This window comes from Galeopterus variegatus, unplaced genomic scaffold (assembly GCF_000696425.1).
Source record: "Galeopterus variegatus unplaced genomic scaffold, G_variegatus-3.0.2 Scaffold5881, whole genome shotgun sequence".
Classification (NCBI taxonomy): domain Eukaryota; kingdom Metazoa; phylum Chordata; class Mammalia; order Dermoptera; family Cynocephalidae; genus Galeopterus; species Galeopterus variegatus.
The window spans coordinates 66,398-82,629 of NW_007731992.1; the positions used below are offsets into that span (position 1 = coordinate 66,398).

General features: G+C 35.6%; 1 protein-coding gene across 1 annotated transcript in view; it reads right to left on the bottom strand.

Moving 5' to 3' along the window:
* The window catches only part of LOC103605542 (CCR4-NOT transcription complex subunit 2-like), a gene marked incomplete at its 3' end in the record, with an annotated part of 77,601 nt that extends 63,690 nt beyond the window's left edge, over nt 1–13,911 (bottom strand). The window contains exon 1 of the mRNA XM_008590156.1: nt 13,845–13,911. The remainder of the gene's footprint in view (nt 1–13,844) is intronic.
* Nucleotides 13,912–16,232: the final 2,321 nt, after the last annotated feature.

Consider the following 16,232-nt stretch of genomic DNA (forward strand, 5'->3'; position numbering starts at 1 on the left):
GAAAGACAACATTTAAAAAATAGATGCTATTGAAGAAGGGGTCTACTTAAGAAGAGGGTTGTTGGGAAAAGCCTCTCTGAGAGACATCCTATATACTACAGACTGTACTAAATTATATATGTACATTGTCATTTACTCCTAACCTATGAGGTAAGTAACATTACAGAAGAGGACACTAAAGCTTGAAAAGTAATTTGACTAAGGACTCAGCAATTACAGTCACGCGTTGCTTAAAGATGAGGGTAAATTCTGAAAACTGTGTCATTAGGCAATTTTGTTGTGCGAAAGTGCATTACGAAAGGCAACAGCTATGAATTTTCCTATTATCAACAACACTGGCCCCTAGTTGCATGAGCATGGGCCTCTAATTATGTTATTAAGTCTCTCTGTGCCTCACTTTCCTCATCTCTTAAATGGGAATTAGAATACCACCCCCACACAGTTATGAAAATTAAATTACAGGTAGGGATCATGCCTGCCACTTACCAAGTACTCAATGTTGGCTAACTGTTATTAACTATTACTTTGCTACAGGGATGGGTGGCAATCACTTAAAAATGCAAGAATTCTAAAGTAGACAACAAACCTTTCACTTGAGATCAGACCTAATGTGTCAAATGTTTGGGTCAGACCTAATGTGTCAAATGCTTGGCCTTTTACTTTACCTACCTTTGGGAAGGTTACACCACAGGTAAACTAGGCACTCCTCCTCAACATATTTTGCAGTGTGTTTGTTTACACCAGCATCACCAATCAGACCTAATGTGTCAAATGTTTGGCCTTTTACTTTACCTACCTTTGGGAAGGTTACACCACGGGTAAACTAGGCACTCCTCCTCAACATATTTTGCAGTGTGTTTGTTTACACCAGCATCACCATAAACACTTGAGTAATGCATTACGCTACAACGATGGCTACAGCAACACCAGGCAAGAGGAATTCTTCAGCTCCATTATAATCTTATGGGACCACCATCACATATGCAGTACTTCTTTGATCTAAACATCATTATGTGGCGCATGACTGTAGTTAAGCATTGGAGCTACTTAACTCCAAAATTCATACACTTCGAAATAATTATAGAAATGTTTTCTAAAGACATAATTAAATGTACAAAGTTTAGATACAAGACTGCTCATCAGAGTGCTATTTATAGAAGTTGAAAATCAAAACAAAATTAAATGTTCAATAATAAGGAATCACTCAGTTATGTTCTCGCCACAAAGAAACCTGTTATGAATAAATATTATTTGATATTCTGAAAAGCTTATGATGTAAGTTTTGATTTTTTTTTTTCCAATTCAGGTTACAAATCAGTGAGTATATCCCAATTTCGCTATTACAAAAATGGAACCAACTTTTTTCCCCCTTTTTTATACTTTCCTGAATTTTCTAAGTTTTTCATATCAACCTGTATTTCTCTAACAATCAAAAAGAAAAACGAGAGACTGTAGTGCTTATGAACATACAAAGACTTGGAAGTGATTTTTATTTTCTTCTTTTCCTAATCTCTATTTTCTACCTTTTCTATAATAAGTATATGGTATTACTATCACTTTTTACCATAGGTCTCCTTCAACATATGATCTCACATTTGCTTCATATAAAAATTTGAAGTTATAAAGAGATCATTTATACTACAAAAAAGTCTTCCCTTTAAAATTCGCCCCAGAATTCCTTGGGTTGAAGTTCCCAAAGTACATAAAAACTTTTCACAACATCAATTTGAATAAGATATTAGATATTAAAGGAACTTAACTATTCTTTTTCTCAGCCAATTGATAAATCAGAAATACACATTAAAGTATTTTTGAAATAGTGTTAAAACTGACAGAAAAGCAAAAATACATTTTTGCCACATCATGACATAAACATGTACATTTTATGTGTCCAAGGCTGGCATACACAATTAAAATAAAAGTCCTATTAACCATAGATTAGGATGTAGCCTATTCTGAAGAATGAATTCTCTAGTCACTTCTAGCAAAGTAAGTAAAAAGCCTTTGATAATGAAAACTTTTCTAAAATGTGCTAATAAATTATCTTTTTCTTAGAATAATAAACAGAATGGACATAAATGAATATTTGATTCCTGAGCATACCTGACAATCACTACCTAACAACCATTATTAAAATTATCAAAATTATAAAGGCGCTTATCTTTACCAGAATCTGTAGATCTCCAAGAACTTTATAAGCTTTATAAGTTTCATAACAAAGTTTTAAAATTATTCAATTTTTAATTATTTGCCTTAGTTAATATGAAAATGTGTGGGAGCAACCTAACTGAGGATTTGGGGGTAACAGGATTCCAGTTTCTAGAGTTCTAATATATGTTTTTAGAAGAAAAAGTTTTTTACTTGAAAGCAACTTTTTATAACATACATTTAAGTAATCAGCAGACCTAACAAGCACTTAATATTGTAGCTAGATTTTACAAGACTGACAGTAAAAGCAATGCCTTTTCCTTCAACGCACAGCAATCATTTTCCAAATTCATTCATCTGTGATTCTCTTTCCTTTCTTTGCTACTACAGCTACTTAGTACTATTCTACTTTCCTAACATGGTATTTACTTTTAATGCTTCAAAGATTCTCAGTACCCAAAAGAGATCTTAAAGATTTAAAGGAGGAAAAATAGTATGTTATTCATATGCATTACATGCACAAAGAATACACAGTAGTTTCAAAATACTGCACTAATATTCTCAATGCTCTAATTACAAATGAACTTCAAAAAAACAGGCATAATGTTCACTAAAGTATCCTTGGCTAAGAATGATAAAGAAAAAGCACACAAACACAGTTACAAAAAATGGGAATAATCGACAGCATATTCATCACCTTTCACCCTTAATGAAGAAGGAATAAAATGAAGTAGACTTCTTGCTATATATATACTTAAATGCAGAAAGTATCAGGACCTGAGCAAGCAAATATATCAAAGCAGTAAACTAGCCTGCTATGATGAAGATAGCAGAATAATTTCTCTCACTTGAACAATCTCTCCCAAAAATCCAATAAGCCAAATATTTAATTAAATAAAAATGCACGAAGGGCAAAGCACATGACTGCAGCAGCAGCAAAGCAAGGTAAAATGAATAAATGAATCATTCGACCAATCACAATGTAAGAACCTACTAGTTTCATTACAATAACTAATAACCAGGAATTATTATCAAAATACTTTCACATGTTTTACAGTTAACCAAACGTATTTGCTTTTATTATCTCAAATGTCATTAGCAACACTGGTAGATGTAAATTATTAAAAAGCTAAGGCTCTTCAATATTAACTGATTTGCCCAGGCACATATCTAGTAAGTTCAGGGAGCCCAGACTGTAACTCATCTTCTGAATCCAAGTGTGGAGTCTTTCCAAAGTAATATATTATCTCTCCGTTAAAAATGAGCATACACTCAAAGGTAAATAAATGGCCTGATATTCTCAACTTTCAAAAAGTAAATGACAGGTACTATTAAATATTTCCTCTGTAACTTACAGAGTTTTGGAAATATCTGCTCTGCATAAAGGAAAACAGGAACGAAAACTGTTAATAACCTAGTATTAGGAGTTTTACAGGATCATATTTAACCCACTAAATACATGTAAGAAAAGATGTTTTATTCATTTGAAAGAAAAGGAAACAGAAATAAAAAAGAAAATTGCTACAGATAACATCACATTACCCAGGCTGTAAAGTCTGTCTAACTCCTAATCCTTAAGATTTACCCCACTTAACAAAGGAATTATTAAATGCCTATTATGTGCCCTGCACTGCGCCAAGTATTGCAGATAGAGCAAAGTTAAGATTTATTTATATTACTCAAAATATTACACATAATACTTCACAGAATGTCCTCTATACAAAATTCCTAGTAAGAAAAACAGATCTAGTTAGACTCTAAGAGCAAGACTGCATTCTTCTTGTTTACATTTACAAAGTTGACACAAAAAAGAGCATTCTGTCCCTATGAAGTAAATTGTGGCTGAATACCTCATGTAACAAGCCCCACTCCAAAACACACACACAGAAAGGAAACCCACAACCTCTATTATGTCAACCACATGAGGTAAGTATTGTTGTTTACCTACATTTTTCAAATGAGAAAACTGAAGTTTGGTGAGGATAAGTCACATAGCTACTTAAAAGCTGTAGAATGCTGATTCCAAATCAGATTAGCTAGCACTAGAAACTTGATGGACATCATGTAAAACTGCAGCATAGTATTAACTCTCTTTAATAGAGATAGTTATAATCAGCTCCATTTTATTCAGCCAAAAAATGAATTGAATGTACAATTAAGCAACTTGGGTAGCTCTAAATCATCATGGTAGAAACATTAACTTTTGCTATGATAAAACATAATGCATACTATCAAAGCAATAATTTGCTCAAACTACATTCTTAGGGAATCAATTCTTTTTATTTGAAAACATTCATTTGGGTTTGTTTTTGCATGTCAGAATTAACAAATATTGCTAGCAATCTAAAATAAATACATAACTAAGTGTTACATATAGTATTTTGAATAACAAACATACACATACACACACATAACATATATATTGTAGAATTGTAAAGTAAGCACTTCTAGTAATATAATATACATATCAATTCCTATGAGGGATTTTAGATAAAATCCCTTTAGATTTTTTTGGTATTATTCTAATTATACAAGTAATGTTAAATCTCATGCCTGCAAATTATGTCAAATAACATTCAAACTTTGCCTGCCCCAAAAGTTTTGTAACAAATTCCATCCATTAATGTAAAAACTTTGAACTATTGGCATTGGGTTATATGTATAACAAGTTCTCTAGAAGATACAAACTACAGTTTCAAAGTCATACAATTCTTAACAAATGAAAACTCTAATATGAATACAAAATACAAAATTTGTCTAATGGAAAGAAAATAATCCTTCAAAAATCTTATACATATACTACATCTTCAAGCTTGTAATTTTAATTTTAAATCAACTGTTGAATCTAAAATTTCCCCTGCAGCACAAATCTGATTATCAGTCCCACTGTTTAAGGAAAAAAATTGGTTAATGACTCCCTCATCATGTAAAAGATTACAGCTTTCCTCTGCAGCTACTTCATTCTTCCAACCAATTTCTTCAATGAGGTCCAGAACTCCATCAAAAGATATGAAGAATTACCATGCCATTCTCCAAATCCAGCATATTCTCCCAGGCTTTGTGTATTTGCAATGCTGATTCCCCACCCTCCCCCACCTAGCAAGCTCCAATCACCCTTAAGAGCCCAGTTCAAGTATCACCTCCCTGAAACTAACTTACTAACTCTCTCAAACAAGGTTGCTTGCTCTACACCAGCATGTCTCTACAGCTTGCACCACAAAAACTAGACTTGAGGAATTTTTCAGTGCAACTATAATAGTGCCCAGCACATAGTAACACTCACTGGACTGTATAAGGAAATCCGATTAAACATGAAAATCATTACTAATTACTTTCTAAGAAAAGTCTACTATCTAAAACAAAAATTCTTAACGCTTTTCATAAGTAAACACATGAATTAAGGAAAGTTTTAAGTTTGCTCTCCTACATATATAATTTCCCACTAATACAAGCAAGTCCTTCAATTCCATCTGATCTAGAAAACATTTTCAAGGTTCTTAATGAAAAATAATCCCTCATCCCTATAGTTCTTGATGAAACTTATTACACATTACTGAGTCCACCACAATTTCTAGCAACTGAAAGACAAATATTATCTTAATCATTTCTTCTCCGCTTTAGAGTTTATCCCAATTTATGCACAGAGTACTAATTTTTATGAAGTGTCTTGAAATACACAAAATTTGACCGAATCTCGAGGCCTTCTATTCTTTCTAACTGGAAAACCATTCACCCAGATTTTTACATGGCTTTCTCCTTTTTTGGTTTCTGCTCAAATAATACCTCCACACTGAGGTCTTTCTCTCATCACCCTACTTAAAATAATCTCTTTTCTTCCACCCCAATCAACTGCTATACCCTTTTCTTCCTTTATTTTCTTTATAGCAGTCATCATTATCTGAAATTATATTTGTTGACTTATTTACTGTCTGTCTCCTCCTCCAGAATGTTAGCTCAATGAAGGTAGAAACCTGTTCTGATCACCATCATATACCCAGCACCCATAACAATACCTAACAGAGAATAAACACTAAAACAACTAAAGAATTTTGTTAAAAATGTCTAGATTGGTAACATCCAACCAGCGGAGCTTAAAATTTTAATTTAATGTAAACCATTTCAATCCAAATACTACTCAAAAACAAGTAAATTCTATTAATTTTTTATCTTAAGAGACAAGAAAAAGTCCTAAATTTTTAAAAACAGAACTTTAGGGTTGAAGTGACCTTAGAGATCAAGTCCAATGGTTTTGAAACTATGCTTTGAAACACCTGTGTTTCACAAATTTGTTTCATAAATTCCCTGAAGCATTGGATTACAATTGTTTTACACATATACATATATTTTAGAATGGGTGGTACACACACAAGTGCATTATTTATCAAATTTAAACACTTTGGAGACTGCTATCTCAGCTGCCTAGTTAACTAGTTTTGCTGCAGACCTCAAATATAAAGTTTGGCCTGACATGCCTAAGAACAGACCTAGAATTTCTCATAGATGAGCATAGATTGGAAAGGTTTTATCTCTATTTTCTTTCTAATTACAGGCTAAACATCCTCAGTCACATAAAATCATAAAAACTAAATCCCTAAAGCATGACTTTGTGCACTAGGAAATTAAGGAAAAGCTCATACTGTATCTGTTCAGCACATGATCTCCTTGCAGAAAAACTGCAATAAGTAAATATGTAAAATGTGGCATGGATACGATACATTACCCATTCTCATTACAATAGAATGTGTTCTTATAAGTTTCTGGTGTTCTCGATGAATATTTATAATTTTTGAAAATATGAGCAGCTGTTGTATATTGCCAGAAAGTCAAGCTTGAAACAAAATTTCCCACTACTACTTCTTTCAAACTTCTCTATCAATCTAAAATCCCAAATCTGCAAGACGATCAACAAAAATAAAAATAAACCTTCCACTTACACCTACTTAATTTACAAGATTTTCTCTATATAGTAGCACTAAAATAAATAAGAAATTAGACTCTGAGTCCAGTCTGAGGATGAAAATGGCCTTCATAATTCCCAATTTCTAATATGCTTACTAATCAAAACAGTTTGTTCTATCTTTATAAAAGTTAATGTTAACTTTTAAACGTATTTTAAAAGTTAATGTTAACTTTTAAACGTATTTTAAAAGTTAACATCAAAATGACAACCATATAAAACTGAGAAAATGTATATGAAAGTGCCGTGTAAACTACTATAAAGAATTTTTAAAATATTAATAAAGTAGAAAGAAATCAGGTCCTTTGAATGGCATGGTAAACTTAATGAATATTATTTTACTTCAATGATCTATGAAAGCCTCTTACAAGCAGAAACCTAAATACAAAATTTATATGCAGGATAAGCATGATAACTTACAATGTAAAAAGTAACACAAAAGCACATTCCTGACAGATATGACACAAAACCAAATGTTCCTCTCCCAAACACACTGTATTATTACATAATCAGTCATTACATTTTGTCCAGATGCTGATACATAAAATGGACTTACGTTTCTACATCTGAATATATAAATGGAAAAATGGTATATCAAAATATTTGAAAATAAGCAAGTCCAGTCATTGTTACCTAAATTGCCAGGACATATAATTTTCTCTTGCTTATTTCACCACTCCTTGGCATAGTAAAAATTTAATAAATGTGCATTCATATCTATTTTCACATAGGAAAGACATTTCCAATCAGTAAAAGCAGAGAAAGGATTGGTGTCCTGAGTACTGGATCAAATTCTCTTTTAAAAAATACACTCACTCTGTATCTTTAGTAGCTCTTACATTTAAAAATGTGTGGAAAATACATAGGCAATAAGATATGAAAGATTTCTAAAATCCTAAGTCAAACATTAACATCTCTACTAAATGCAATTCTGGGAGTCATCCACCCTGTTTTCTGATTTTTATATTTCTAAACTGAACATAAAACTGGCTCATAATTTCTTAATCCAAACCCTTAAAGGCAAGATGTTACGATTTTTCAGATTTTACAAAGGTGAAACAGTATATACATCATATATGCCATAATGTCCCCCCCACCGAGGGGTCTAGGCAGCAACCTATAATCAAACACAGTATTTCCAAAGCAAAATGTTAGGTTAAGAAAGATGATGATAATAATAACAATAATATTAGGTTAAGAGGGATAATTCTTGTTGAAATTTGCCACCACTGTTGTTTAAAAAAAAACGGGCCGGCCCGGTGGCGCACTAGATAGTGTGCCGCTTGAGAAGCGCGGCGGCGCTCCCGTCCGAGGGTTCGGATCCCACATACAGACCGGCTCCCGCTCACTGGCTGAGCGAGGTTGGATTTTGGACCTCTACTAGATACATTAAATCATCTCACTAATTTTCAAAAGGACAATGGTATTCAAACTAGAGAACTCCTACTTTACTAAGCATTGGGCCAGACATGAGAAAAAGGTGAAAAAAACACAGAATCTAACTTCAAAAAGCCCAAATCTAATAGGAGCTCATTGTTAGGTACTGATAAACATACATTATCTTGCAAATACAAACACAAAATACCTCCTTCAACTAATGACTGCAGCCACACAAAATACAGACAGAAACACAGACCTAAACACTCTGCCAGAAGCAAAACACTGTATTAATCACTCTATTACTTACTAACATCCTTTCCTTAGTTCTGTACTAACTGCACATACAGTTCTCTAAGAAGCTAGTTACCTATTTTCTCACAGTAATTAAGAAGCAAAACTATAAAAAAAGGATTCAAGAAAGGAAGGGATACAGAATGCTCTTCTCCCCACTTTTTCCAATTTGTTGCTTCTGATCTGTGAATTGAGAAACAGCATATGTCAGCTGTGTCAAATGTCAATCTGGCAACAGTTTAGTTTAATGCATATTTATTGAGGGCCTACTAAGTACTGTACTATGCACTACAGAAGCCACTAGAAATGTAAATATAAACAAGATAAAGCCCTACCTCTCTGGTGCTCACAGTCCAGAGGAGATTATGGTACAAGTACGTAAAAAGGGACAGTAAATTACAACACAACGTAACACATTCAATAATAGAAGTTTGAAGAATAAAAAGCAATAAAGCAGAAAGATTTGGGGAGTCAAAGCATATGTCAGCTGTGTCAAATGTCAATCTGGCAACAGTTTAGTTTAATGCATATTTATTGAGAGCCTACTAAGTACTGTACTATGCACTACAGAAGCCACTAGAAATGTAAATATAAACAAGATAAAGCCCTACATCTCTGGTGCTCACAGTCCAGAGGAGATTATGGTAAAAGTACGTAAAAAGGGACAGTAAATTACAACACAACGTAACACATTCAATAATAGAAGTTTGAAGAATAAAAAGCAATAAAGCAGAAAGATTTGGGGAGTCAGGAAAGGTTTCATGAACAAAGTGACACTAGAGAAGAGTTCTGAAGTAGTAGTAGTTTACCAGGCAACAGAGAAGTAATAGACAGTGAAAATACCCCCCCCCACACACACACAAAAAAACATACACATAAATGAAAAGAAAAAGAAAAGAAAAACTTGCAGGGTAAATGGAAAATATGTCCAAAATATCTAACTATACCTAAAAGGACTTAGATCCTGAGTCTAAGCATATAAAAAATATTAAAGTATCCAGAAAAGGAAATTTTCCCATTTTGTTCTTGGTAATTCACTTTNAAGTACGTAAAAAGGGACAGTAAATTACAACACAACGTAACACATTCAATAATAGAAGTTTGAAGAATAAAAAGCAATAAAGCAGAAAGATTTGGGGAGTCAGGAAAGGTTTCATGAACAAAGTGACACTAGAGAAGAGTTCTGAAGTAGTAGTAGTTTACCAGGCAACAGAGAAGTAATAGACAGTGAAAATACCCCCCCCCACACACACAAAAAAAACATACACATAAATGAAAAGAAAAAGAAAAGAAAAACTTGCAGGGTAAATGGAAAATATGTCCAAAATATCTAACTATACCTAAAAGGACTTAGATCCTGAGTCTAAGCATATAAAAAATATTAAAGTATCCAGAAAAGGAAATTTTCCCATTTTTTTCTTGGTAATTCACTTTTGCACTTCCTTATTACACAAGGGGTCTTCAAAAAGTTCATGAAAAGATGCATATTATCTTCCAATTCTATTTTCCCATGAACTTTGTGATGTCCCCTTATATAAGCCATGAGCTCTTACCAAAATATAAACACTTTAAACCATTTTATTACTTCATAATGCAGTATATCCCCAACAAGAGATTTGCATCTGTATTTCAGAGAACAAGCTGTCAGAACACATAGTAAGAATTTTATTTCCAGGTCATCCCTAATAGTATAGATAAAGTAAATAAATGAACAAGCCATATCAGCATGATTTGTCATAGGGTTGAATTTTAAAATAGAAATCAAAGGATGCCAAACAGAAAAACTAAAGAAACAAGAAGAAACATATATTTAAATTTAAGAAGAGTTCAATAAATAGAATCAAAGTAAAAACTATAAAATAATTTTAAAAACTTAAAACCCCAATTTTCACTCTGTTTCTTTTCAAAGGCAAACTTTCTACATCAATTTTAGTACAGCTCTTTTCCAAGTATCGAGTATAAGTCACAATGAAATTCAATTCCTTTAAGTATCACAGGTAGAAATTATCTTTAAGGAAAAACAGTCACACACGTACCATCAACCAGAATGACTCCTAGCAAAGCACTAGATCTCTTGATCAATACTGTATGTAATTCCATTCAAACATAACAGTACAACTCAGTTTTAACTCTAAAACTGCTCTACCTGGTTGGTACCTTGGTTTCTTTTGCTTCTTTTGTGTTACAAAATCTACCAGAGGTCCAGGTAACAAAGAAAATCATAAATATTTAGTAGTATCTTTTTCTAAGACTGTATCACTATTTGCATGTTATCCTCAAATGCCTATTCAAGCAAACACATACGACTGTTTGAGTTTCCTTTTAAATATGTGATAATGGGATGAACTTTCTACAGTTAAAAATTTAAAGACAATTAAAAAATATTATCACTGAACATTGCTTTTAAAGAGCAAAAAAAACCTGTAAATTAAGTTCTTTTTACTAATCTACTTATGTCTACTCATCATTTCACATATACATGTGAAGCATATATTGTCTTCATTTTTCTGTATTATTAGAAAATCTTAGGAAGGGAATTTGTCACTAATAAAGGAAAAATATAACTTCCTAAGGGTTGTGAAAAATTCTGTTACAGTCTTTCAAAATCAAGTACTTTTTATAGCAAATATCAACTAAAGAGATAAAAACCAGAACTGGGTTAGAACACATCTAATCTACTCATAAATGTGAAGTATTTACTTTAGAAAAAAAGAGAATTTTCAGGTTATAAATAACTGTACAGCATCTTGAAAAAATCAAAAAGTTAAACATCCAAAGTTATAAAGTAAAAACAAAGGTAATTAGTTCTTTTACGCAGGTATATCATTCCAAGTTTTATTTTATCTTCGAGATCAGGTACCTCTCCAACGAAGGGGATATAAATCACTCACACATACATTTTGCCCTCACTTTCCCACCATATAAACTTACTTTCAACTAAAGTATTACAGAAACTGAAAATTTCTAAAGGCTGTATATGTTGCTTGTTTAAACAAACAGGCCATTCTCATTCCCCAAGATCAGATTAGGTTACAGATGTTTCTATACTGTATACTTAGAACAAAAGGACTATGCCAACAAATGATGTTTACAGTAACATTTTTTGTATTGATGAGGCATTAATCAGGATGTGAAAAATGTGAAATACAGTTTCTCACTTCCTGTCTAACATACAAAGTATTCACAGAAATCACTACAATTCAAGCCTGCAGAAAAATGGATGAAAGCACCTTTGAAAATTAAAAGAGGATCTTACAAAGTCAAGAAAGAAGTGGATGGAGTGGAAGAAGTTTTGTCTTTTTAAAGTGTATTTTGTATTTCTTTTCCTTTAGATTTCATATTGCAAAAGAACTACAAACTAAAGAGGAGCTCAACATACAGAGCTTATCAATGATCTTGGTCCATTAAGAAACACGTCAATGAAACGAGATCTGAATGTGAACATTTAATCATATCAGTCCACTGTGATTCTTAGTCAACCCTTTAAACCTGACATAAAGTTATCTTCCAAAATTAGAAGAGATGCATTCACTGATGCTTGGGAAAGAACTGTTGTCAAATATACCAAGAGTTCCCAAACTCAACATAAACCTGGTACGTAAATAGATACTTTCAAATTTCTATCCGACGCCTCACCAAACATACTTTATCATCTCTACTTACGTTGTTTCAAAAGGCAAATCAAGAGTGGCACTTGTGATTCCTGAGCTCTAAAAATTCTTAATATCAAGAATGATAGGAAATGTGTTCAATTTTGAACACCAAACTCAAGTAGGGCCTCTCTTGTGATAAGATTTTAACTCTGTTCTAACACTTCGCCAAGAACCTAAGGGTTCACATTAGTGTACTTAATTACGAACTGTTCAGATGATTAAGAAGAGTAAGATTCTTTGACCAAGAGTTTTATGAAAATGAAACAAAATATGTTGCACTGGTCTTCCGGATGTTGAAAAGTGAAGATGTCTCTTAGATTCAAAGGAAGTTGATGTTTAGGTTCCTTCCGAGACGCTGGTAGCGGTATGTAAGGCTTTTGTGGTGGTAATACCGTACCCACCTGAAATAAATGCAAATTCTCAAACCCTGGAAATGCTTTTATAAAGGAAAACTACCATATGCTTTCGCTGAGGGCCAGTTACCAAGAGTTAGATGCTTTCTCCTGGATGGAAAGCGTCAATTAAGAACTACAAGAGCCTCTTTTAATCCTATTCATTTCTTCCATTAAACTTCTAAGTTAGACCTAAGACAGCAAAGGTGAAGAGGCTCCGGCGGAAGCTGAAACCTACGACTCACAACTTGAGACAGAAGTGTCTGTTCCTCCGCCGCCCCAGGACCATCCGGACTCAGTCTGTACGACACCACGGAAGCTTTACCCTCCGGGTGCGGTGGCAAAAGCTGCATCACAGTTGCACTCCTTCTCCCTCAACCATGCATAGCCTTCGGTATCCCAAGGCCTGGAGGCTCCTGAGGCCCGTTAGCCAGTCCAGTGTCCCCCATTTTACAATTACACACATACACAGAGAGAAAACACAAACAAGTAGCGAGTGATGTGCGTGTACTGAGAGACTGTGAGGAGCTAGAGAACGCGGCAGCTGCTAGGAAGGCGGCAGCGGCGTGTAAAGCGGCCCGGACTCATCGGACACCGCGGCTGCCGCCTTCTCTTCTTCTCCAGGAAGCAGCGCGGCGGCAGCGGCTCCTCCGCGCTGGTGGGAGCCTGGGGAACCGGAGTCTGGGAACCCGGCCGGGCCTAGGATCTGGAGCTGCCGCTACAGCGGCCCGAGTACAGCGGCCCGAGTACAGCGACGCTTTACGTCCCGTCCACCACCACCCCCATACACACCCCCTCCCTCCCTCCACCGCCGCCACCCCCCTCCCCTCCCGCTCCGCTCTCCCTCTCTCGATTGGAGCCGAGACAAAAGCAACGGGAAGCGGCGGGCTGGGACGCTACCCGCGGACCCCGGGAGCGACCGGGCTAGCCCCGAGGCATTCCCCCGCCTCGCGGGGGCCCCGAATCCGCCGCCCCCGCCGAGCGCCCCGCTGCCAGACTTCCGAAAATTTGCCAAAAACTCACCGCATGAATTTTCTTGTCCCGCGGATCCAAGATGGCGACGTATCCACCGCGGAGGCTGCTGGGAGCAAGACCTTTACCCTCTGACCCCCGCCGTGACCCCCGTCGCTCCGGCTTCTCTCAAGGAGGCGGCGGAAGGTGGGAGCGGCGAATGCCGGGTGGGCAGGGATGGGGGTGGGTAGGTCGCTTCCCGCGCGCTTGTGAGAGGAGAAGAGGATTCGCTTCACTTCTCCACCGCCCTCTCCGCGACTCCACGGCGTCTCCTACCGATTCACAAGGAGTCTCGTTGCTCTTCCGCGCCGTTACAGTGAGCGGGGCCTCTGCGGCTGCTACTGTTTCACTGAAGCCACGATGCTTTGCACAGGGCTTGCGCCCTGGGTCTGAGGGGGGGCCGCAGGGTCCAGGGGCGGGGAATGGTGAGGTGGCGTGGGTCCGCCCTACCCCCGACGCGGAGCGTGTTTGTGTTTGTGTCGGACACTCCGCCCCTGCTAGTGCGCCTCCTCACTTCTTCCTTACTCACTCCCTGCACCTGGAGACATCTGACCGCTGCCCCCTTATCTTCCCTCAGTCCCCGCAACCTCCGGTGCTTGTGCACGGACTTCCAGGGACCGGCCTCAGGTCACCGTCACCTCCTGAGAAGTGAGTTCCCCTCTGCTGAAACTACTGGTGTTTTCTGCTTACCCTCCCCGTTCCTTTTTTTTTTTTTTTTTTTTTCCTTTCTTTACCTGGGGGAAGGAAGTAATAATGAGCAGGTTTTTAAAGCAGTGTTGTGTGAACTCGATCTAGCCGAATTAGGTTTATAGCACTTTAGCTAGCTCCCTCTCCCCGGTCCTCACGTAAGCCTGAGTGACCGGATAGGCCATCAGCAAGGCCGTTTGAAATTATGGTGGCTTTGATGGAAACGTAAAGGAGTGAAGTCGCTGCTTGCCAGAAAAATAGTTGCCATCCAAAATGAAATTAACTTGTTTTCATTGCAGTAATCTCTCTTTATTCCCTTGTATATCCATAAACGCTTCACTTTTTGTAAATACTCAACATTTTGAACTTAAAATGTTGTTTTAAACATTTTAAACTTTAAAGTGTTGTTCAGACACACACTTCTGCATGTGTGTTTTGGAATAGTGTAGTTTCATAAGAAAAATTGTTATTCTTTTTGAGTGATAGAATTTGTTAAAGTACAATTAATTTGAAGTAAATAAAATTTCTACTTCCCTTGGTTCTTTTATAAAATCACCTTTTCCTTTCAAAAAAATTCACTGTAGTTCAATTTAAAATTTAAAATTATCATTGAAGGCCAGAGGCAAGAAATAGCCAGATAAATAAGCATACCATAAAATAAAAGGTAACTTTGCCACAGAGGTAACTTTGTTTTGAATATAAGATACTTTGACAGATAAGGAGATACTGTGTGAATCTTTTTAAACGCCGGATGCTGCTGGTGTAGGCAGTAGAAAATGTTTTGCCTGATTATTCATTTCATTAAACATTGTGCTTCGTTGTGTTTTTTACTTAAGGAAAAATCGAAGAGGAGCAACACATTTTTTTTTTAATGTCTTTTTCTCCCTCTCTCCCCCCCTTCCACCAACAGTTCCTTCCTCCCTCTTCTGTGTTCTCTTCCTCACGTTAACATCCTACTGCCATAAGATGTTGTGTTAAAGGACAGGATATGCCTTAACGTGTATGTAATACATGTATATGAATACATGTACATATGAATATGTATTGCTGAGAATCTCAAGCTAGCTAATAATAATTTGAAAGTATGACTATTGGTAATTTGGAGCCATAAGATGGAATGATAAAAATAGGATACACTTATGTGTATATGTTAACATCAAGTATTACTTACCATACTAATCTGTTAGTTTGACTTATATGAAGGACTTTGTTAAGGCCAAAAAATAGACCTTATTCTTACCATTCTTATGTTTACTCAAAGAAGCACAGGTTTTAAATAGCATAAACATTGGTCAAATTGGAAAAATCATTTCCAAAAGGGACAGATCTGATTCGAGAGTTTTATTACTGTGGGTATTTTACTGGAAGAGATAGAACAAAAAACATTTTCATAATAAATGTGTGGGGAAGGAGTGTTAGGGAAAAATAAATAATATTGCTTTCTTGAGAGCTCTGTTTGTTTTCACTTTAAGCCTTGTTGAAGAACAAGTTTTTAATTGTCCTATTAGTTGTGCCAAATGTGTTATAAATTTGTAAAATTTGTTTAATACCTACTTTAGAGGTTCATTGAACTAGCATTTATTAAGCACTTATTTATGGCTTTCTAGTAAGCACTCAATAAATGGTACATTTTTAATAAATGCTATATTTGAATTGCCCTATTGCATCAAAAAGTTCATCTTCATTGCTAATATTGATGAAATTTGCCTATTT